This window comes from Protopterus annectens, chromosome 11.part0, assembly GCF_019279795.1.
Source record: "Protopterus annectens isolate FY-2018-M chromosome 11.part0, PAN1.0, whole genome shotgun sequence".
NCBI classification, from domain to species: domain Eukaryota; kingdom Metazoa; phylum Chordata; order Ceratodontiformes; family Protopteridae; genus Protopterus; species Protopterus annectens.
Window position 1 is genome coordinate 1179764867 of NC_056745.1, and position 21309 is coordinate 1179786175.

At 39.9% G+C, this 21309-nt stretch overlaps 1 protein-coding gene across 2 annotated transcripts in view; it reads right to left on the minus strand.

The window, feature by feature from the left end:
- ATXN7L1 (ataxin 7 like 1) overlaps positions 1-21309 on the minus strand; it is a 955929-nt gene that overhangs the window by 422326 nt on the left and 512294 nt on the right. The gene's annotated exons all lie outside the window — the stretch shown is intronic.

Sequence of the window (21309 nt, forward strand, 5' to 3'; positions counted from 1 at the left end):
CTCTGAAACAAAATTTACAAACTGAACTGCAAATCATCATCCAAGAGATTGCCAGAAAGCCCAAAAAATTACCACTCTGAGAATTTCATTCCAATTCTCTACATGATTAAGAAGTTCGACCCTTGAACAGCAATCATTACAAAACTACCCATAACTCTGTCAAAATGTAACATTTTGAGCTCAGATCTTCAACATACCATGTATGAATGACCACTAAATGAACTGTGATAATGAAAATATTCAACTCAGATTCAAAGAGATATTTAAGCTAACAAATGCAAGACAACATTTACAAAAGGAACTGAAAAAGAGCACAGACAGAAGGTTATAGGGTGGAAGGGTTAGCATAAAGGTTAAAGTCTTTTCCACAGGAATACAAGGTACAGCTTCTCATCCTAACCTCTGGTTATTGGCTAGGCTTGTAATAGTCCACAGACTGACAGTCTAGTATTAACCTATGAATCTTTTCAAGAAATGCATAACGGTACCAGTTGGAAACTCAACCACCCCTGTTAACTATCATATTGACAAAACACGCCTAAGAGTCAACCTAGTGGTCAGGGACTTGGGGACACATACAGACAATAATCTAGCCTTTGACCATCATGTGTCTGCGGTACTGAGGAAATCATTCTACGTTGTGCAACATATAAACAAAGATATAGCATTTAGGTCCAAAGAGGTCATTGTTCAACTGTATCAGCATTCATCAGACCTATCATTGAGTACAAAGCCCTATTTGGTATGTACCTAATCAGGCACATCCAACAAATGGAACATCTATAGAGGTTCCTCACTAAAACAATACAGGGCATAAGTAACATGTCCTATGTAGACAGCTTCGAAGCCCTATCCCTGTACTCTGTTTCCTACAGGCTGCTGAGGGGAAATTTATACCCGACATACAACACATTGTCAGACCCCATCCCTGATGGACCTCCTGCATACCAACAAAACAAACAGCACCAGAATTACCCATTCTAAAGTCTTAAACCTTGCCTGTGATATAAATAGGACATGCTAGAGGGATAGGTATGTATCCCAGAGATTATCCGTTCCCTGGAACAGGGTCCCCATCCATGTAAAGCAGAGCTCCTCCCTAACCCAATTCAAGTGTAACTTGGACAGTTGGATAGAGAACAGGAAATTCATCCTTGGCTTGGCAGCTATGTTTCTAATGGACACATACAGCCTGTAAATGGTTAATCTCCCAGGCCCCTGCTTGTAAATGTTTCTGCTTACACTTATCAAGGGTACCGGAGCTTGTCAGAGATTTGGGATGCATGGCTAGGCTTAAAAAGGCCTTTGTTGTCATTAGCCTTGTACAAACCTATGAACCTATACTCCAGCATGGTTAGTTAAAATGGGAGGAGGATCTACTTCAACTGCAATACACTGCAAAACAATTCATTATCTTATATAATTTAAACATTCAAACTAAAAAATATACACATGCTTATTGCATAAGTGAAACAGGGAGGCATATGGGGATTTGCATGGTTCATCTATTACCAGACAAACAATCTTATATAGTTATTTGGTTAAAATGTCAAAGCATGTGTTAGAATATGAGGAGAATGATTCATTTACAAAAGTGCAGTGGTGTGCGTGTTGGGAGGTTGGTCAGGGTGTTAGCAACATGCACTACAAATGTTGTGCATTTGCTTGTAAACCATTTTCTTTTTAAGCACATTATACTCTGGAGGACTTTCACAACATGTTTATGATGTGAATGGTTTTTGATGAGTAGATGAAACTTTACAATGCTAATTTCTGAATGCATTATGCATAAGCAGATGTGGGTGATAATGGAGAACCCTGCAATGAGCATAACTTGAGTCTATGATTATGAAAGCAAGTTATGCTTAGTCTAGTGTTCTCCATTACTGGCGTGTTCTTTACAGCAGATCCAGTCATATTCAAAGTTATCACCTGTTTCATACTTGCTTAGTCTAGTGTTCTCCATTATTGGCGTGTTCCTTACAGCAGATCCAGTCATATTCAAAGTTATCACCTGTTTCATACTTTGAAGGTAAAACTTTGTCTAGATGGTTAAATGAGGACAGAAGCAACAGTTACCATGCAGTTAATTTCCATAATCTGTTAAAGTGGTGGATGGACAGTTTTCTACTGGCATCTGATTATCATTGTGGATAATCTGATCCAGCAATGGGTATTTTTCATCTACAATCAGAGAAAATATAAGACTGTAGAAACATAGTAAGTAAATATTTCAAAACATTCAATAGATAATGGTGTACACATAGGGCACCAAGTACGACGACAAGCAGAAAGCGAAAAACAGTGTCTTACAGGACTGTATATATTCCCACTGCAAAGGCACTAGTGATTTTCTCTTATAATGTAGACTGGCAGGTCTGAGGTCTGTTTCTACTGGACTCATTTCTACAGACCAAAGCTATACTAATGACCATGAATATGGGTTGGTTAGCAATGTGCTTCTAGATAGTCAGTTGCTGAACTGGCTGTTTTAAAGACAATAATGGAGAACACTGAACTGAAATAATGTCTTTGCAATCGTGATTTAAAATGTTATGGCAGCAGTGTGCATGAGTATAACTACGCTTCTGCCATAACACTTCAACCATCAAGCAAAGACACTATTTAAGTCTAGTGTTCTCCATTATCATCAAAGCTATGTACACATTTAACACTGGATATTTTCAAAAGCAGAAGCATCTTAAGGAAGGAGAACATATAATGTAGAATAAAGAGATGCTGTAACACAATGACTTACTACAGGGTAAGTCAAATCTGTAACAAATTAGCATGTAAAGTACAGGGAGGAGGCCGTGCAGTAACAGTAAATAACACAAGTGTTTGGAGTAATCCCTGAAAAAAAGAAAGTAAGGTAGTAGTGTTGGCATGTAAAGTATTAGTCTCACAAATAAAGCAGAAAGTACAAAAAACATTTGTAAGTAATGCAAAGAATCTAGGTGGAAGGTGGTAGCTGTTAACAGCATGGGAGGAGGTGTGGGGAAGAAGTATGACTAAGATTCTGTATACGGCATTTGACGTTACGGTCACTGTCATTGTCTTGGGGTGAGTAAATATGCAAACAGATAGGTGCTACTTCGCTGAATATGATTCTCCATCCAGGAGGAGAAGAGATATTCATCATTTGATTACTACGGCAGTAGCCTTAGCTATATGGGCTTTATTCTGCACAACATACAACTAGGCAGCTTCCAAACTTCAGGGCACTGACAGCTTAAGCAGAGCTGTAGACAATCAGCAGGCTGTACACCGACCCCTTCAGAGCTTTCTTGCCAACTGAATGAGGGAGGATAAAGTCCTGAAAGAGGATAGTGCTAGGTATATAAAACTCAATGTCCACACCCTGGCAACAAAATACAAATAATAAATGGGATGGAGGAAGGGAGCAGCTACTGCAGCAGTGGACATTTGAACATACACTGTTGTGCTAAGTCTGCACAACTGTACTATGTTCACTATTTGATCACTGCTGCAGCAGCCATAGCTATATGGGTAGAACACCATAGTTTATAAGGCTTGAGAGGAAGGATGAGGGTCTGGAAGCCCCTGGAGAATGGTCTTAGCAAAACTTGCTCTAGACCTGGAGAAAATTCCAGCTTGCAGTGCTTTGTAAAAGTATGCACAGAGTACTAAGTCGCTGCTTCTACAGTACTTCTGGAGTCCAGCCCTTTCTGAAAAGCCACTGAGGAAGCCAAGGCCCTACAGGATTTCTGCAGTGACTCTATTTAGAATTGACTTTTCATGAGAGTAACAAAAGAAATGGCACAGGTTACAAGTTACCCTTTTAGGCTGACCTTTTTTCTTAGCTTCATAAGTGATGAACAACTGATTAGAATTTCTGAAGCTTTTAGTTCTGTCAAAAAAAGTATCTGAGTTGCCTGCTGACATCCTGAGTAAGAACAGTCATCTTTCAAAAGTAAGACGAATGATCTCTCCAGAGTAAGAATCCCCCCTCCCTCATTTTTAGGTTCTGGAAAGAATACAGTGAGATGGACAGCTTGGCTCAAAGCAAGCATGGATACCACTTTAGGGAGGGAAGGTGCCTTGAAGCTTTGGAAGCTGGCCAGCTGTTATATCCTATGCAGTATATAACCCATGTATCTAAAGCTACTGCAGCAATGACCATTCAAATATCTACTGTTATAGTACGGTTATTTACACAACTGTACTTTCTCTCCAATTTGGCTTCATCAGTCAAGAAAACAGGAAGATAAATGGAATGGAATGGATCAGAGACAATTAAGAAATCACTTTTAGAAGGGAAAGTGAGCTGGTCATGAGAGAAACATCCAATCCTGGTGAAAGACCAGGCAGTTTATTTTATTTTCATTTGTTAAACACGGTATAAGACTAATATGTCTGGGCCATTTTCTTGTTCTGCCTAGGAAATAATGGAGAAAAAAATTAAAAATATAACACAAGTATAAAATACATTACAAGATACATTTAACAATAGATAAATGGCATTTTGCAGTTTAAAAAGATGATTAAGTAAGATACAACAATGTGTATACAACAGATTTCAATAAGCACAGCTGCAGTTGGTTACTATACAGTATTTACAATATGTACAGTTATAAAAGAGGATAAGGGGATACGCACACAGGTAAAAGCATGAAAGGCAGAGGAAGGGGCAGAGAAAAGAATAGTGTGGGAAGAGGTTAGTAGAGCAAAATATATTTTAGCTATCAGTGGATGTGCTATCAAGCATTTTGAAACTGTTCTAACCTTCTGCACAACTACTTTTAAAAGGCACAGTATTTTCTACTTTCCACAATGAGGACTTGACTGTTTTGAGATTCACTTTTACACCTTGTGAATGGAAGCATTTGCAGTAGGCTTGTTTGTGCGGTATTTTGAGTTGATTTCTGAATTTATTCAAGCGTTAAATTTCTTTTAGGTGTGTTGTTACTGCCTCTGAGGACACTGATGCCATTTCTGAGAAGTAATGGGCAGTGGTAGTCTGTTCTGTGGGGTGTGTAAGGAGAGGGTGGAATACGACCATAAGATATAAACTGTACTTTTTGTAAGGCATGGAATATGATCGTAAGATATAAACTGTACTTTTGTACGGCAGCTTGCAAAGAAGTTGAATGCTTCTTGGTGTGATAGCTTATGTCAGTGATCCAAGCAGTAGCATGCATCTTTATTACACTGGCAGCATTTTGCTTTTGATAGGCCTGAGCATTGGTGCTCTATCTTAGTGGTTAAGGTGCTAGGTCTACATAAGTTGTTGGATGTGGTTTTGAGACAGACTTGTTTTTTTCTTGGAGGCATCTGTTGTAGTATGAAGACAATATTCAAGCTGGACTAGTAATAGTCCTTTTCCTACAGTCATTCTGCCTTTGAAGAAAGGAAGTAAAATATTTTCCTTGTGCAGAACAGAAAAGAGTTGATTTTAGATTGTACTGTATTAATGTGTAGTTGAGGAGACTTGTTCAGCCAGATGCCTTTGTACTTGAATGATGGAGTAATTTCAGCAGCTTCACAGTTGTTGCAGAGTATCTCCCACAGTATGGGCACATGGGAAAGCATTTACCTATTATTAAAAAACATGGCTTTTGTTTCTGTGGAATTGAGGACCAGTTTGTTCTCTGTAAGAGAGTGTGAAAGCAGGTTTAGATATTTTTCTACACCTTTTTTGATGGTGACAAGGGAAGTACTGGTTTTGTAAACAGGCATGTCACCAGTACACATTAGTAAGGAGAGATGTAGTAGGGCTGACTAGTTCCCTTAACTCTGGGGCCCAAAACCTGAAGAGCAATCAAATGGAAATTATGCCCCCCTGAAAGGACTTTCCAACAAACCAACTTCAATACTGCTAAACCAGACAGACTTAAGAGATGAACAACCCCATAAATCACGAAGTTCAAATCAAATACAGGTGAAGTGTTTTTCAAAGACAGGCAGGAGTGATGAACTCCCTTTAAAGAACTATTTGAACAGTCAGTACTAGGCCAAAATTGTACTCTTCCCGGGTCATTATTGACAGATGTAGCTGTCATTCACAACCTAATAACTGAATAAATAATTTCAAAATTATAAGTGTACTCAAGATAGACTGAAATCATCTCAAAACTACAGCAGGTTCCACTTTGACAAAACAGAGACCCTCTTACATGTGGCAGAATACTGTGTGGAAGGCTTCCATGCAGCTTCAGTCACTTCTGACATTCTAAAAGGAAAGTCTACAGAGCTATCAGAAGAACTACAGCGAGACTCAGTTCATGACCTTTCCTATGGGGGTGGGGATCCCCCCTTGATTAGAAATGGGAGAGCTTCCTGCACTGATAGATACCTGCCAGTCTGTCATCATATTGTGGAGAGGATTGGTTTTGGTAGGTCTTCCCTGAATTGCAAGGAATCAGATGGTGCAGAGGAAAGGTGAAAAGAAATCCCCCCTTGGCAATGAATGGAGAATTCATCTACTGTGATTACCCTTTTGTCCTCTTGCACCAAGAAGAAGGGGAGAAAAATGCTTTCTTTCAAGTTGTGCAAAGAGGGGAGGAGTCACTACCCTTATCTGCCTTGGAGATGATCAGAGTATAGTTGTATAAGAACTTAACCATAACAGTGGACGTCTTACTAGATCACTGTTGCAGTATTGCTTATTAATGAGAAGTATTCTGCCGAGAATACCAGATGTCTGGCCAGTTTACAAAAAGCTTGGACTCTCTTCTTTCATACAATATTTTTGACCTTTGACCTATTCCCAAGATGTGTTGATACATAAAGGGCATATGGCCATGAAGTTCCTCAGAACGTTCTTGTCTCAGAAAATGTTTTTTGGGTTAAAAGTCTAGGGAAAAAAGTACGTGTAGACACAATGATTGTGAGGGGGAAGAAAAATAATTCTATGTCTGCCTACAAAAAATAAAAAAGGAGTTAAAGATATAAGGGGCAAGGAGGGTACATATACCTGCAACAGTGATCTATTTGAACATCTTTACAAGTGTACTATGTTCTTCATTAGATCACTGCTGATGTACTGCTTACTAATGGGAAGATTCCCAAAGATTTTATACTAATTGGGAGGATGTTTAAGGCGCAGAGCTAGAATCTTGTATCCCTTTAAGAATGGACCTGGCAAAACCAGTTCTGGCTCTAGAAAAGGCATCTATCTTGTAATATTTAGTATAGATGTAGATGAAGACGAAGTGGTTGCTTCCAGAATAGTTCTTGAATATAGATCCTTGAAAAAGGCTCCTGAAGAGGCAATTACTCTATTAGAATAAGCTTGGAATTTGTCTTTGAGGGATTTTCCATGAAAAATGCAGCAAAAGGATATAGCAACAGAAATCTACCTACAGATGGTTTCTTTTCATACAGGAATCCCATCTTTTTACATTCAAAAGAAAAACATTTGGTCAGATTTTCTGATGAGCTTTGTCTTGTCTAAATATAATCTTAGTTGCCTGCGAACATCAACTAAGTGAAGAATTCTTCCCTCATTAACTTGAGGGTTAGGAAGATGAATGGACCAGTTTAAAGACATTTCATTTACCTCCATAGGCATAAAAAATAATTTTTTAAAAAAGAAGCATGTTTAGTAAATTATCACATGACACAAGCAATCATACATTTATATAAATAAAAACAAATCTTACTGACAATTTTATTTGCAATTACAATATACATCACAAACCACACTGACATAATTTTAGTTGACATTATACATAATTTATAATCTACCCAGTCATTATCAGTCAAACATTATACAGCTCATTCAAATTATGCTTTCTTTTAAACATAGTTCTTCCTCTGCATGTATTTTTTCCATGATTCACATTTTTTTCTAAGTAATTTGCTCCTACCCTTTTCTAAATATCCAAATTCCAGTTTTCTCTCTTTTACTATATTTATTATGTCTAGTACAGTTGGTTTAGATTTTGATTTCCACTTTCGAGTAATTGCTTTTTTGGCAGCCACCATAATTAGACTCAGCAAGGCCTTACTATGTATAGGCAATTCCGATTCTGTATCATAGCTCAGAAAAAACATTTCCCTAGTTACAGCAATTTGCTCACTCAATATCTCCAACAGAGTAGTCTGTACGGAATCTTTAAAGTGTGCCATCTTACTGCACTCTCAGAAAACATATTCCCAATTACCTCTTTCTACCCCATCACACCTCCAACATTTGCGGACTACCTAAGGAAAAATTATGTGGAATCTACATGGTGTATAAAAATAAATGTGTAAGCACTTCCAAGCAAAGATCCTAAATCTTCTAGATTTTGTTGCATATTTGGGAGACATACATATATTCCCCCATTATTTCTTTGTGAATTGCTTATCCAATCTCTCTTCCCAATATTTTCTAACCTCCACTGATTGATTCTTATAGTTATCATGCAATATTTTGTATACTCTGCTAATTAATCCTTTTTTAACAGCAGCTTCTGTTCTAGATTCTACTAAAACTCTACCAGTACTGGTCTTTTGCTTAGGAAGTCCTATTTCTTTCTCTTTGCCTATACTTTGATATCAATCCTTGACAGGGAAGGCAATCTCTAGCCTGCAGTCTAAATAAATTCTTGGCCTCCTCCCAGTCTATTACTACTCTCTCTCTAATTATTTGCTCCCAATACCTTGGTTCTTTTGCCACTTTTCTTCAATAATTTCCAGCTCCCTCTTGACTATTGCCTGTATTCCTAATTGCAGTCATCCCTATTGGCAGAATCTCCTTTCTCATGTTAGCTTAGTTCTTAGAATACCTTCTGCTACCTTAGGAATATAATATTCGGTATGGTTATTGTTATTCTCCTTAAGGCTTTAAAACCAAAATCCCAAGTCCCTCCTTGTTTCTTGAGCTCCCCCCTGTTTCATCATCTTCCCTTTCCACTTTGAATTGTAGGTTTCTGCTTGTGCTATATATAGGAGCCTTATCTGTGTAGCTCTGAAATAACCCTTCAAATCAGGTAATCCCAAACTGCGTTGTTCTACTGGAAGAATCAACTTATCCCACTTGACTCTTGCTGTCTTCCCCTCCCAGATAAAATCCTTCAGCTCTTTAATTGCTGTCCACAACTACTCCGTTGGTTGATAAAAATATGCCTAACCTGTACATACAACATAAAGAACTAAAACCATTTTAACTGCTTGTATCTTGCTATCCATATAACAGAACATCCATCCAATTTCTCAGTTTTTGTATTATCTTTTGTTTAGTCTCTTCCCACATATGCTTTACTGCCACATCAGAATCCTTTTTAATCCAAATGCCAAATTACTTTATTTGATCAAGTCTCCATAAATACGAATATTGTTGAACCAATTCATGTGTGGGTACATACTTTACATCTAATGCCTTTTAGCTTCATTAATTTTGTATCCCCAAAAGATTTGAAACTGTCTCGATATGTTCCAAAACACTAAAATGTCCTCTTCTGATTTTATCAGGTATACAATACCAATTGCAAATACAGCCAGCCTTTCTGGACAACCATACAAATTATATCTTTGACTTCTGAGTCACTTTGGTTCTTTATATAATGCAAACAACAAATGGGAAACAGGACACCACTGCCTAGCTCCTCTGCTCAAACAGAAATTATCAGAGAGGAATCCACTCAATTTAATTTTCACCTTCGATCCCTCATATACCCTCCTAATCAATCTTATAGTTTTATCACTGAAATGCAAAAGCTTCCATTGCCCGGCTCACACATTCCCAACTTACTCTGTCAAATGCTTTTTCTGCTTGAAGACCCAACAAGAGTGGTATTTTCTTACATTCTGCTTCCCTCTGGATCATCATTGCTCTGTTAATGTTGTCAAATGCTTGTCTCCTCTCCACAAAACCACACTGATCCATATCTATTAATTTGGGCATTACCTCTGCCATTTGTTTAGCCATTATAGACACAAACACTTTATCATGGTTTAAGATTGAAATGGGCATGTATGAAACTAAATCTGATGGGTCTTTACCTTCTTTAGGTATTACAGCCACCACCACTTTCTTCTAGGATGTTGGTACTGCTCCTCCTCTTAAAATAATGTTAAACATAACCTTCTAGATCTTTATCAGTTTTCCCCTCCTAGCTTCCAGACTTCCATCTATTCCTGTGCATTGGTTATACATCACCATTTTTATCTCATCTCCTCCGATCCTAACTGCAAGTAAATGAAATTCATCTACCTCTAACCTTGGCATATTTAATATTTCCATAAACATTTCCATTTATACCTTTTCTTGATTTCCATATTTCTCTGATTTATACAGACTTTCAAAAAATTTCTGAAATATTCTATTATCTCTACAGGATCTCTTGCTATTCTCTGTTAGAGGCTCCCTAAGCTTGGTGACAACCCTTTCTACTTTGTATTGCCTGAGTCGTTGTGCTACAAGTTTTTGTGCTTTGCAGCTATCAAAAAACAGTTGCTTAACAATAATCTTTCTAAATTCATTCACATTATCAAGGTAATCCTTTATTTTCTGTTAGCACTCTGCAATTGCTCCTCTTCTGGTTCTGTAAGATTCCCCCTTTTCTGCAATACTTTAACATTTGTCAGTCCCTCCAAACAATTATTGTTACTTCTTAACCATATCTCTCTCTCTTTTATTCCCACCATATCTTTAAACTCCACTTTAATTTTATCTCACTTCCCAGCTATATCTTCAGAAGAAATTTCTATTTTCTCTAATACCTCCTGAATAATTTTTACTACCCATTCCTTAAATTCCTCTCTTTTCAAGAGATAGTTGGGAAAGCGCAAGGTCCTAATTTTTATTTCATTACCCTGCTTTTTTATTTTAGTTATTATTGGCACGTGACCTGAAATAGTTATTGGATGCATATCAAACCTTTCAATTAAATGCTCATGTTCCTATGAAATGTAAGTTCTGTGTACCCGAACCCAGTTTTTGTATCTTAGGGAATAAATATATAAATTCACGCTGTACTCCTACTACTGAATTCACATCTTCCATGCCAAATATTTTCATATTTTTCTTCAAAAATCCACCCTCCTTTGTTATATTTTCTCTTCTGCGCCCCCAGACACATCTTGACTGCTGCAAATCAAATTCCAGTCCCTACCTGTAAGAAATATTCCCTGCTGAAAGCCGATTATTTCTCCCCAGAAATTTCTAAAACTCCATTACAGTAGTTTTAGGTGGTATATAAATACATACCAGTGTAATCATCCTCCCTTGCCAGTTAGCCCCTTAGTACTACAAATCTACCATTATCCTCCTCTTCTATCACTACTGGAGCTTCTCTTGCAATTAATACAAGTACTCCTCTTTTCTTTTGTCCCAGGTATTTCGCTGAATAACTGCCCTGAAAAACTTTCTTTATGAAATTCACATGTTCAGTTCTTACCAAATGACTCTCCTGTAGCACAGCTATTTGCACTCTACATCTTTAAATATAGTTCTCTACTCTTAAATCTGTGAGACCATTAACATTTAAAGATAATACAGAAAGCATCATTATGTTAAAAAGTTATTCTCACCTTTTATGTGTAACAGCTTTTTTGTTAAGTATCCAGTTTCAGATTTTGTGTTACATTCATACACCGATTGGCAGATTGATCATTTATACAATTGTTTCTTGTCATATCCATTTGAGCCTATGTCACATCTTACAAAACATTTTGTATTATTGAAAGACCTCAAACAAAAAACAAATACATCCCAATGCACCCCTAAAACCTATTAATTTAATACTAACCCACAAAACTATGTCTATCTTTAAATATTGAAGTTTTACCCTCCTAACAGGAACAACTGTCTCAAACTGACACCCATACTCATAGAGTTGGGCTAACCTAAAAGGAAGGTTATGCATGCTAAGATGCAAGTTTGACAAAGTGAAAAAAGTCCTATATTTCCAGGTTTTCTTGTTCTGTCATGTTTCACAAATTAATGCTTTGCAAACCCACATTTACTTATCAGTTTCAAGAGTTGCTGGTTTTATTAAAAAAACAAACAAACAGGAAAGGTCCCTGATGGGGTTACTTTTCTGTCCATAATGCAAGAAAACTTGCACAGGCTGTATGGCTAAAAGACTATAGTGAGAAACTATAATTTTTCGCAGACTGGCGGCAAGGAAATTCTGAGGAACTTTACAATCATATACCCCTTATGTATCAACATGTAGACTCATGCACAGTACGTAGGTCAGCTGTACTGTGTATAAGGAAGGAGCCTGTGCTTTTGTAAACAGGCTGGACATATGGTATCCTTGACAAGATACCTTCCATTGGTAAACAATACTGCAACAGTGATTTAATGAAGGACATCTCTGACTCCTCACTCTTCAGAAGATGAAATGGAGGGAAGCATGCATCCTTCACCAACTCCAGTAGCAACTACCTTGTGCAGAGTCAAAACTGGATGTCAGGTGACAAATGACTGTGATTCAACACCCACAAGCATGTCTGATAGGGGAAAACTGTGGACAAGACAAGCAGGCACCCAGGTCAGTGTGGCATCAGATCAATTCCACCTTCTCCTATAGTTTAACTCAACTCTTAGGCTGCTTTTCTCATTATAATTTGGCTCCAGTATTGTGTAGGTACCAGAGACCTATTTTTATTTTATAAAAAATTCATTTCCTTGCCTTGGAATCAAAGGAAGGGAAAGACCACCCACTTTTTTAAGCTTAACTTCTCACATAATTTGCGGAGGGATTAATCTATGCCTGCATGATATACAACCAAAAAACACAGAAATTTGTTGTCAGGTACTGCTGACAATCTTTTACAGGTAATTAGTCCTGCTGACGTCAGCAGCACAGTAGATAATGTAAAAAAAAATGAGAGGAGTGAAATTGTTTTCCTTTGTCTTACTGCAGAGAGGAAGAGAACTTACACTGAGTCACAGCTGCTTCCAATGCACCCATGCCTTTCATAGCAAAACAAAGCAATTATATTAATCCATAGTTTAAAGGCAGTTGTCACCTCTTTTGACAAAATTACATAAGCAGCATCATGGTACTGAAATGATAAGCTTTAAACTTTAAATGTTTGTTGTTTATACTACTTTACATTTTAAGATGAAAGTAAAATGATAAGCTTTAAACTTTAAATGTTTGTTGTTTATACTACTTTACATTTTAAGATGAAAGTATCAAAGATGTCGGTGACATTTTCTTGTAATTCTTGCAAAACAGCAGCGCACTTACCATTTTCATGCCCTCCTACAATAGGGCAGAAATGCCCCAAATCAGGATTTCTCTGCAGGAAGTCAGACAAGTGTCAAGCATATCAACTATGTGCAGGAGGATGCATATCAGGTACACAGAACCTTGGGAAGAGATTTCCCCTGACTTTGAGTCAGTCCTTACACACGTTGAGTGCATGAGTATTTTCTAGTCAGCAAAGGAAATGAAACAATAGATGGCAACCACAACACAGAGCTGAATTTGGATAATGAGAAAGAGAAAGACTTTAAGAAAAACAAGTTTCCCTTGATATGTCAAGCCCCATTGGCAGCCATTTTGCAGAAAACATTAAAGTTCTATATGATGCAATCAGAGTAATTTTGGGGTGTTAAAATAACTCAGAAAATACAGAGTGAAAAAATAGATTTTTTTTTAATTCTAAGGTGGACTTTTCCTTTAATGGTTTGATCCTTCACCTGCAAAGCCCTGTTCCACAAGGCTCCAGAAATCTTCTGAAAGCTACGGGCCTGAACATTGAGCTTTGGTAAAGGACAATCCAGTGGACCCTCCTCTGTCTGGGCCACCGGACTTGGTCTGGAAGGAGGAGTGGAGTGGCTCTGAGTATGGCCACTGACCCACTGCTGGGTGACTTTAGGAGTTATTCTCTGGGATTAGACTACCCATAAGTGTACACTAACCCATCAATGGGGGTTAGGGGAGATGCTGACATCTCAGGAAGCTTCTCTAAACTGACATCCATGGGTCTACCTCCTTTGAGTTTCCTGCCATCAGTAGAAGTAGAACACATGCAGAAGGTCAATCCTTCACTTGATGAGGAAGAGCTCATCATATACAGGAATCAGATAACCATTAATGAAACAAGATTACCCCCAGAAAGGATTGACTGAGGCCTGCCATTCAATTATTTAGGCTTTATGGAGGTGCTAGCACAGACCTGGGCTTGTTGACAGAATCCTCTCTTCAATTTCTCTACAATGAATTTTCAAATATCTCCATCATCCTTGTAAGTAAAGTAGGCCAGGAGTTTTTCTGTCTTTCATCTGAATGTGGCTGGAATGAACTGCTAGCACCTAAAGTGCTTCAAAACTGTGATCCTCTCCCAGATTGTAGTGTTAGTGCTAGTGTGGGACTTGGCTCATTATATGTGCAAATAAAAAGGTCACCTATAAGATTTTTGTCTTAGACAATGAATCTGATACTTGACCATGACCTGAAAATCAAAATAGTAAAAACACAGAAAATATTCTGTGGAGGAATTTTAAGACACTCTATGCCATTACATTAAATGACTTTTCTACATTTGTTACTTAACATTACACTTCTCACTTTGATTGGTTATCTTTCCTTGGCTTTGTAAAGATAGAGCAGTATTCAAAGTACCAGCCTATGCTCCACAACAAGGTTGTGATAAAAAATAAAAGACTGCATTCAGGCAGCAGATGTAGGACTTACTAGACAAAGAAAGACTACACAAGTTGGCATTGTTACTGAGGACCTGCATGCACACACTGGGTCAGACAAAACAGGCTATGAGGACTTCTGGGTCTACAAGGGTAGGGTAACAGGAATAAAGGAGGAAAGGTCATTCTAGACTTTTCTATGGCAAATAGCTTGATGATGACCAACACATGGCTTAGAAAGAGAGTCACAAGATCACATACAAGAGTGGCCATCATACAACTCAAGTAGGCTCCTAGTAGGGAATAGGCAGTGGGATAGAAACACACTACAAAGTTATCTCAGTGAAACATTCAGCTCACAGCATAAATCACTGGTGACCACAATTAACTGCCAGCAATGGTCAGAGAAGGCTCTAAGGTTAGAAGAGAGTAGACTGAAGACCTGGAATTTGACTGAAGTGTAAGTAAATAAGACACGGCTCTAGCACCTTAGGGAGAAGGGAGAAGAGTTCATATGTAGAGTATAAAACAGATTGTGTGAAGACAACAGAACATATACGCTGCCAAGGCTGGCATGGAAATAGGGTATATAAGGAAGACGTTATCAAAGAAAACAAGGATTGCCGAAAAAAAATTAGGAGATTGAGAAAAATGGATCAGGAGGAATAATGGTTGCCTAACAAAGAGGCTAAAACAGAAGCAGCAATAGCAAAAAAAAAAAAAAAAAAAAAAACCCACAAAGCATCAAAGGCACTCTAACAGCTTTTGTAAAGTGACTCAGCAAACGGCACAAAGAAATTCTATCAAGTTGCACAGCAAAGGCAGAAAGATGAAGCAGATAGTTATTAGACACCATTCATACAGGGTGCCAGAACAATCTACTCGCCAGATCACAAGATATAAAAAGCAGATGGAAGAACTACTTCCAGCAGCTTCTGAATGAAGAAAACCTACAGAAGCTACACTGCCTAGACATAGCCTACAATGAAAAAAGAACAAGAGGCCACTTTAAAAGAAGTAAGAACAGCAGCAAGGAAAATGAAGTCAGGAAGACATCAGGCTCAGATGATGTCACAGCAGTTATGATCTAGATGTTGGATGATTTAAGCAAGAAATGACTCCAGAGGGTACTCACATCAGTATGGAGAGAAAGGAGTATCCCAGATGACTGCAAATAAGCATTCTAGTGCCAATGTACAAGAACAAATGGGACAATACCAACTGTGGGGAGTGCAGAGGTATGAAACTTCTGTCACACTGCATGAAATTGCTAGACAGAGTGATTGATAAATGAATACACAGAATTACACAGAGAAAGATGGGAGTTGAGCAGTTCTTATTCAGATCAGGATGCAGCACAACTGATCGAAGAAGCCAGAGATGAGGAAAGAGTCCAACTGGACATTCCTAGACTTGGAGAAAGCATATGACAAGGTCCTAAGAAATCTGATTTGGGCAGTCCTGTGATGGTTAAAAGTCCTGGAAATGCTGGGAGAATTAGTGCAGGCTGTGTACAAGGTCCCAGTGACACAATGTTCCGACTCAAGAAAGGGGATCTCACTGGGGGCGGATGTGCATCAGGGTTCAGCTCTGAGTCCACTGCTATTCATACTGGTGATGGACTACATTAACAAATAGGTCGGGGGGGACAGATCAACAAACCTGCTACATGCAGATGATGTGGCATTAGAGGCAGACACTGAACAAGAGCTGCTGCAAATGGCAGGGGAGTGGTAAGCAAAACTGAAAGTATATGGGATAAAATTGAGTACAGACAAGAAAGACGTCATGGTAGCAAAAAGGGAACTCAAAGGAAGCTAGGAAAATGTTCCAACAGCTTCAGGTATAGGCGAAGCTGAGGAGAAGGAAGTAGGAATGAGGTTAAGGCTAGACCCAGATGAGCATCAGTCACCTGGCACAGAGCGTCAAGGTACTGTATGACAGAAAAATGCCATAATGCGGAAAAGTAAGGTGTACAAAACAGTGGTGCAACCAGTTTTACTGTATGGTACAGAAAATTGGGCAGTGAAGGCAGAGCAAATGAGGAAGCTAGAGGTGAAGGAGATGAAGTGCCTGCAGAGGGTGGCAGGATGCACACTGTGGGACAGACAAAGAAATGATTCATCAGAGTAGAAGCCAAAGTAGCTCCAATTGCAGAGAAGATTAAAGAGAACAGATTACTGTGCTTTGGGTACATGTGCAGGAATGCAGAAGATGATCTGGTGAAGACGGCTTTAGAGAGAGACAGTAAGAAGGCAAGAAGAAACAAAGGCATCCAACAAAGAGACAGATGGATGGTGTGAGAGAAGACCCGTGACAGTCAGACATGACCCATCAAAGGCAGAAGAGCGACATACAAAGGAGAGCGATTGCGATAGCCAACATGAAATCTTGAACTCATGTAGAAAATAAGGAGAAAGGGAAAGTTGATGATGATTGATGATGGTGGCCAGGGAGATACTGTGCCTAGGTTAGACGTGTGATGTTAACTAATAACTGTATAAAGGTTTTTTGACATAATGGCCAAGAGTATCTTACAAATATCTATAAAATATTTTGTGTTTTACTATTTTTTTTTCAGGTTGTGGTCAAGGGCCTTGTAATAACAAACACAGGTACATTTCACTGACTAAAGTCAGGATTACTGTGCGACTGGCAGATATGGTTCCATGCCACACAGGGATGAAGTCCTAACTATGGCCCAGGTGACCTGTGCTCAAACTGGCAGAACTGGTGGTGGAGAGGATGGGAGTGAAGAGCTGATACTAGATTACCCTCCAAGGGGCAGGGAAGCAGTTTGGCTTGGTGCACTGATACCTACTGGAAGTTAAATAACTGGATTCAGGCACCTAGGAGGTGTGACACCCCCCTGTGAGACAGCTGGATGTGGACACATGGCTGGATGGCAGTTTAGCTGCACTGACAAATGTCTGTGGACTACTCCCTGTGGCCACAGGAGATCCCCTGCACCATGTCCGTAGGTGGCAGACACAAACCCTCATACTGTGATAGCCTGCACCCCTCATAAGCTGACAGATGTCACTGTCTGCAGTACAAGTGGGTGCAACTGGATGCCAGGGAGGCATAAAGGTGGTAGTGTACTGTGGGCAAAGCCTTTAAGATATGTGAAGTGGTGTGTACTAGATGCAAATACAGTCATAACTTGTAAAAATGTGCCACAGTACGTAAGAAATCCTGCACATTGCTGTAGTAACACTTATGTTGCAGGATGTGTTTTAGGAGACACTGCCTTACAACAATAGCCTTCCTACGCAGTGTCACTGGCATCCCCCTAAAAAGTGATTCCCCTTCTGTTGTCAGGTACTGTTCCTGTTGCAGAACATACAGAAGGTCAGGAAGCTGTACTGTAGGGCATACAACTAACACCTTCAGCCGACAGTGCCATTCTTCCACGTAGGTATTGGTCCATGGGGAATCCATGTCAGACACAGCACACACATTCCAGAATTTCAAAGGGTACGAAGATGGCAGTCGTGGTGCTGAAAAGCAGGATGCACATTTCCTTGGTTGGCCACACATGTAGTGATGGTCCAGAAATGTCACTATGGGCTTAGCACAGTCTAGTAGTGTAGTCACAATCTCTATAAACACTGGGACAAGATCATCTACTGGTAGAAATGCCAGTGCAATCAGGTTGTGGATGGCTATTGAGAATGCAGTGTCCGTACCATACAGGGCCATAAGATGGTGATGCTGAATTTGGCACCAAATGATCTGGGCAAAATGGAATAGGCAACCCTTGAAAATACTCTTGGGGATCACCTTATGGCTGGCATGGATCACTGCCTTCTTGAAATCAGTCATGATGTAGCATGGCTGTAGGATGCATCCAACATCTGCAGCTCTGCAGCCATACCCTTAAGCATATCCCACATATTACTGTATGCTGACTCTTGTTTTCTGTGTCATTAGACAACACACCAGGGGGACAATCCTGGTTGTGGTGGGGGTGCCAATAGATCCAGGTAATGTGTACAGTTGATGGCACACATCTGCATATGCTAGGAATGTGCAATCCCCAAGTATTATGCCCGATCTGCACAGACCTGCCAGATTTTGTGCTGTAGTGAGCAGAACAATGGAGTCCTTCCCATCCATATCAGACTTCTTGGTAGGATAAAGCTACCACTATGGAGTGGATAATGTCGGACAACAATATCTATTAAGGTTGCCGTGGTTATGGACGTAGATGCCCATGCTCCCTGTTGTATTTTGGTAATACTACGATGGAGGATGGCAGGGCAAGGCGTCTCTTGTAGCACATGGTCATCTGCCATGCCAAGGCCACTCTGCATTACCTGACTAGGCAAATCATTGCTGTTTCCTGCCCTCTGGCATACTTCTGCACGCAGCACAGCCATTTGAGCACTGGTTGCATCAGGCCCATGTTGGTGTGGCAAGGATTTCTGCAGTTCTTCCCACTCATCATGGGAAACAGTGATAGCCCGGCCTTTATTCTCTGCTCAATACATGCCCACTACCGTTTGTACAGCACCTCATGCTCTAAATATCCCTCCACTACCAGCATTGGCTTGCCACGTTGGCTGGGCACTGTCCAGTATCTGCTGCCAAGCTGACCTGGGCTGTATTCGTATACAGTACCCATCATATCAACACCATTTGTAGAGGGCCTCTCAGCATCCAGTTATCCAGTGTAGCAGGGCACAGCACCTGAAAGATGCTTAGGTATAGGCCACTATCTGCCTGTGTGAATTGTGAAGTACATCACCTTGTGGTGTAGAATTCCTAGCAAGCACTGTCTGCAACAATGGACTCCTTGTAGTAGTATGCACTCCACCTTGCTGTTACACAATGTTGTGCTAGATATGCTGTACTTCCAAATCAAACAACTCTAGGACAGACAACGATATGCAGTTCAACAGGTGTCTGACAAGCATACTTACACCACTGACACTGCATTTACTGCACAGGTCTCCTTTAGCACCCTGCTGTCTGTCTTGACCAGAGTATGGTGCCCAATCTCATTTTCAGATACTGACATTACTTAGGGATATTTCCCTGTATAGTACTCCTTCCTGCCTACATGCCTCTACATATATGTTTATCCCATCGGCAACTGCCATAGGATGGGTTTATCAACCTCCACGTTACACACATGCTGCTCCAGTGCTCTACAATGTGCTGTGGTAGGTGAGGTGAGTTTATACTCCAATGTGTGCCATATGTACTCTGCATCCCCTATGTGTCAGTTATACTTTTTACAGTGGTTGCTACTGTACTGTTCGGTAGTCTGTAATGTCCAGGGTTGTCTTCTGCCTTGTAGACAGTGTTGTGGTCTGGCATGTTAGAGGGGTCCACATTCCTCTTCACCTGGTAGCTATTATACTGTGGGGTCAAAGGGCCGACTGTTACTTATGTAGTTATATGTGTAGATATGCATTTCATCCCCTATGTCTTCTAGCACAACAGCTACAGCCCAGACACAGGGACTCTATTTGGGCATACAGACGTTGTACGGTGACAGAACAGGTTTTAAGAATTAGCATGCCATCTCTAATGTGTATGAGGTCTGAAACTTGCATGTCTGCCATTCCTTATCTGACTTCTGTTTTGTCAACCTCCGTTAGTGTGTTGGGAACTCACAACTGTATTTGTAATGGCCACATTATGTGAGGCAAAACTCTGGACATACTCTACATAGCTGTCCAGTTATGAGCTAATCTGGGGAATTGTTATATGTAGGACTGCCACACTTTGGCCATTGCTAGGATACTGGTCAGTGTGGCTGCGTGCATGTGCTTCTGGTTCTACCAGCTTCAGCTTCGTTGGATGTCATTACGTGGTGATGATGCTCTTCCCTTTATGCACCTGACCCCCAGCATCGCTTTACTATGGAGAGTGATTTGGGGATTTTTCTGCCTTGTGGGACTTGCAGGTATGCTTATTTTATTTGTTACTTGTTTTGCAACTTCCCGACGATCGCTTGTCTACAGTGACTGTTTCCACTGTCAGGAAACAGCCCGGTTACTTTTGTTAAGGATCGTCTCGATGTGGCGGTTTTCTGTGTTGTGTTGATTCCCACAGAGTATGTCTTTCGGCTGCACCGCTCTAGTGGCTAGCGGTGCTGCGACCTTTTGATTTTGGCGTTGTAGCTTGTCGGGAACGGTCTCGCAATCTACACTCAGAAACCCTAAATAATCACTCACAGAAGCAGCTGGGTAGGCTTGTGGTGCATGAGCAGTGCATGGCTGAATCAAGGGAGGCATGGATAGGAACATGCATGTCAATGGTAGCGAATGCAAGTCTACAAGTTGACTATTGGGAGTAAGGGGATGGGACAAAAACTCCTTAGAGGGCAGCAAATACACTGACAAGGCCCGCTAAATGGGAAAGAATGGGCAATAGACTTCTTGCCCAGTCTAGGGATGCCTGTCTCTCACTCCTAGGGAGAAATAAACAAGCTCATAAAGCTTATGAAGGTGGACCATTGGGAAAATCCTGTGGGGTGGAATAAAAATAAATAGAAGAAATTGCAGGATCAGGGGCTAGGCTCACCCTTCTCAAGTGATAGATGACCTCAATACATGTCTTGAACATAGACATTTCAAAAAAAAAACATCAAATTGGAACAGGAGAGAGGATTAACCTTTTATAAGACCTGCAAAGTAGGGTCCCCAGTCTTGGATCTTTTAATACTGTGCATGGAAAAACAGTAGAAAAGGCATACTTGCAAACCAAAGCAAAAAATGTGCAGAACTCTTTGCAGATTAACA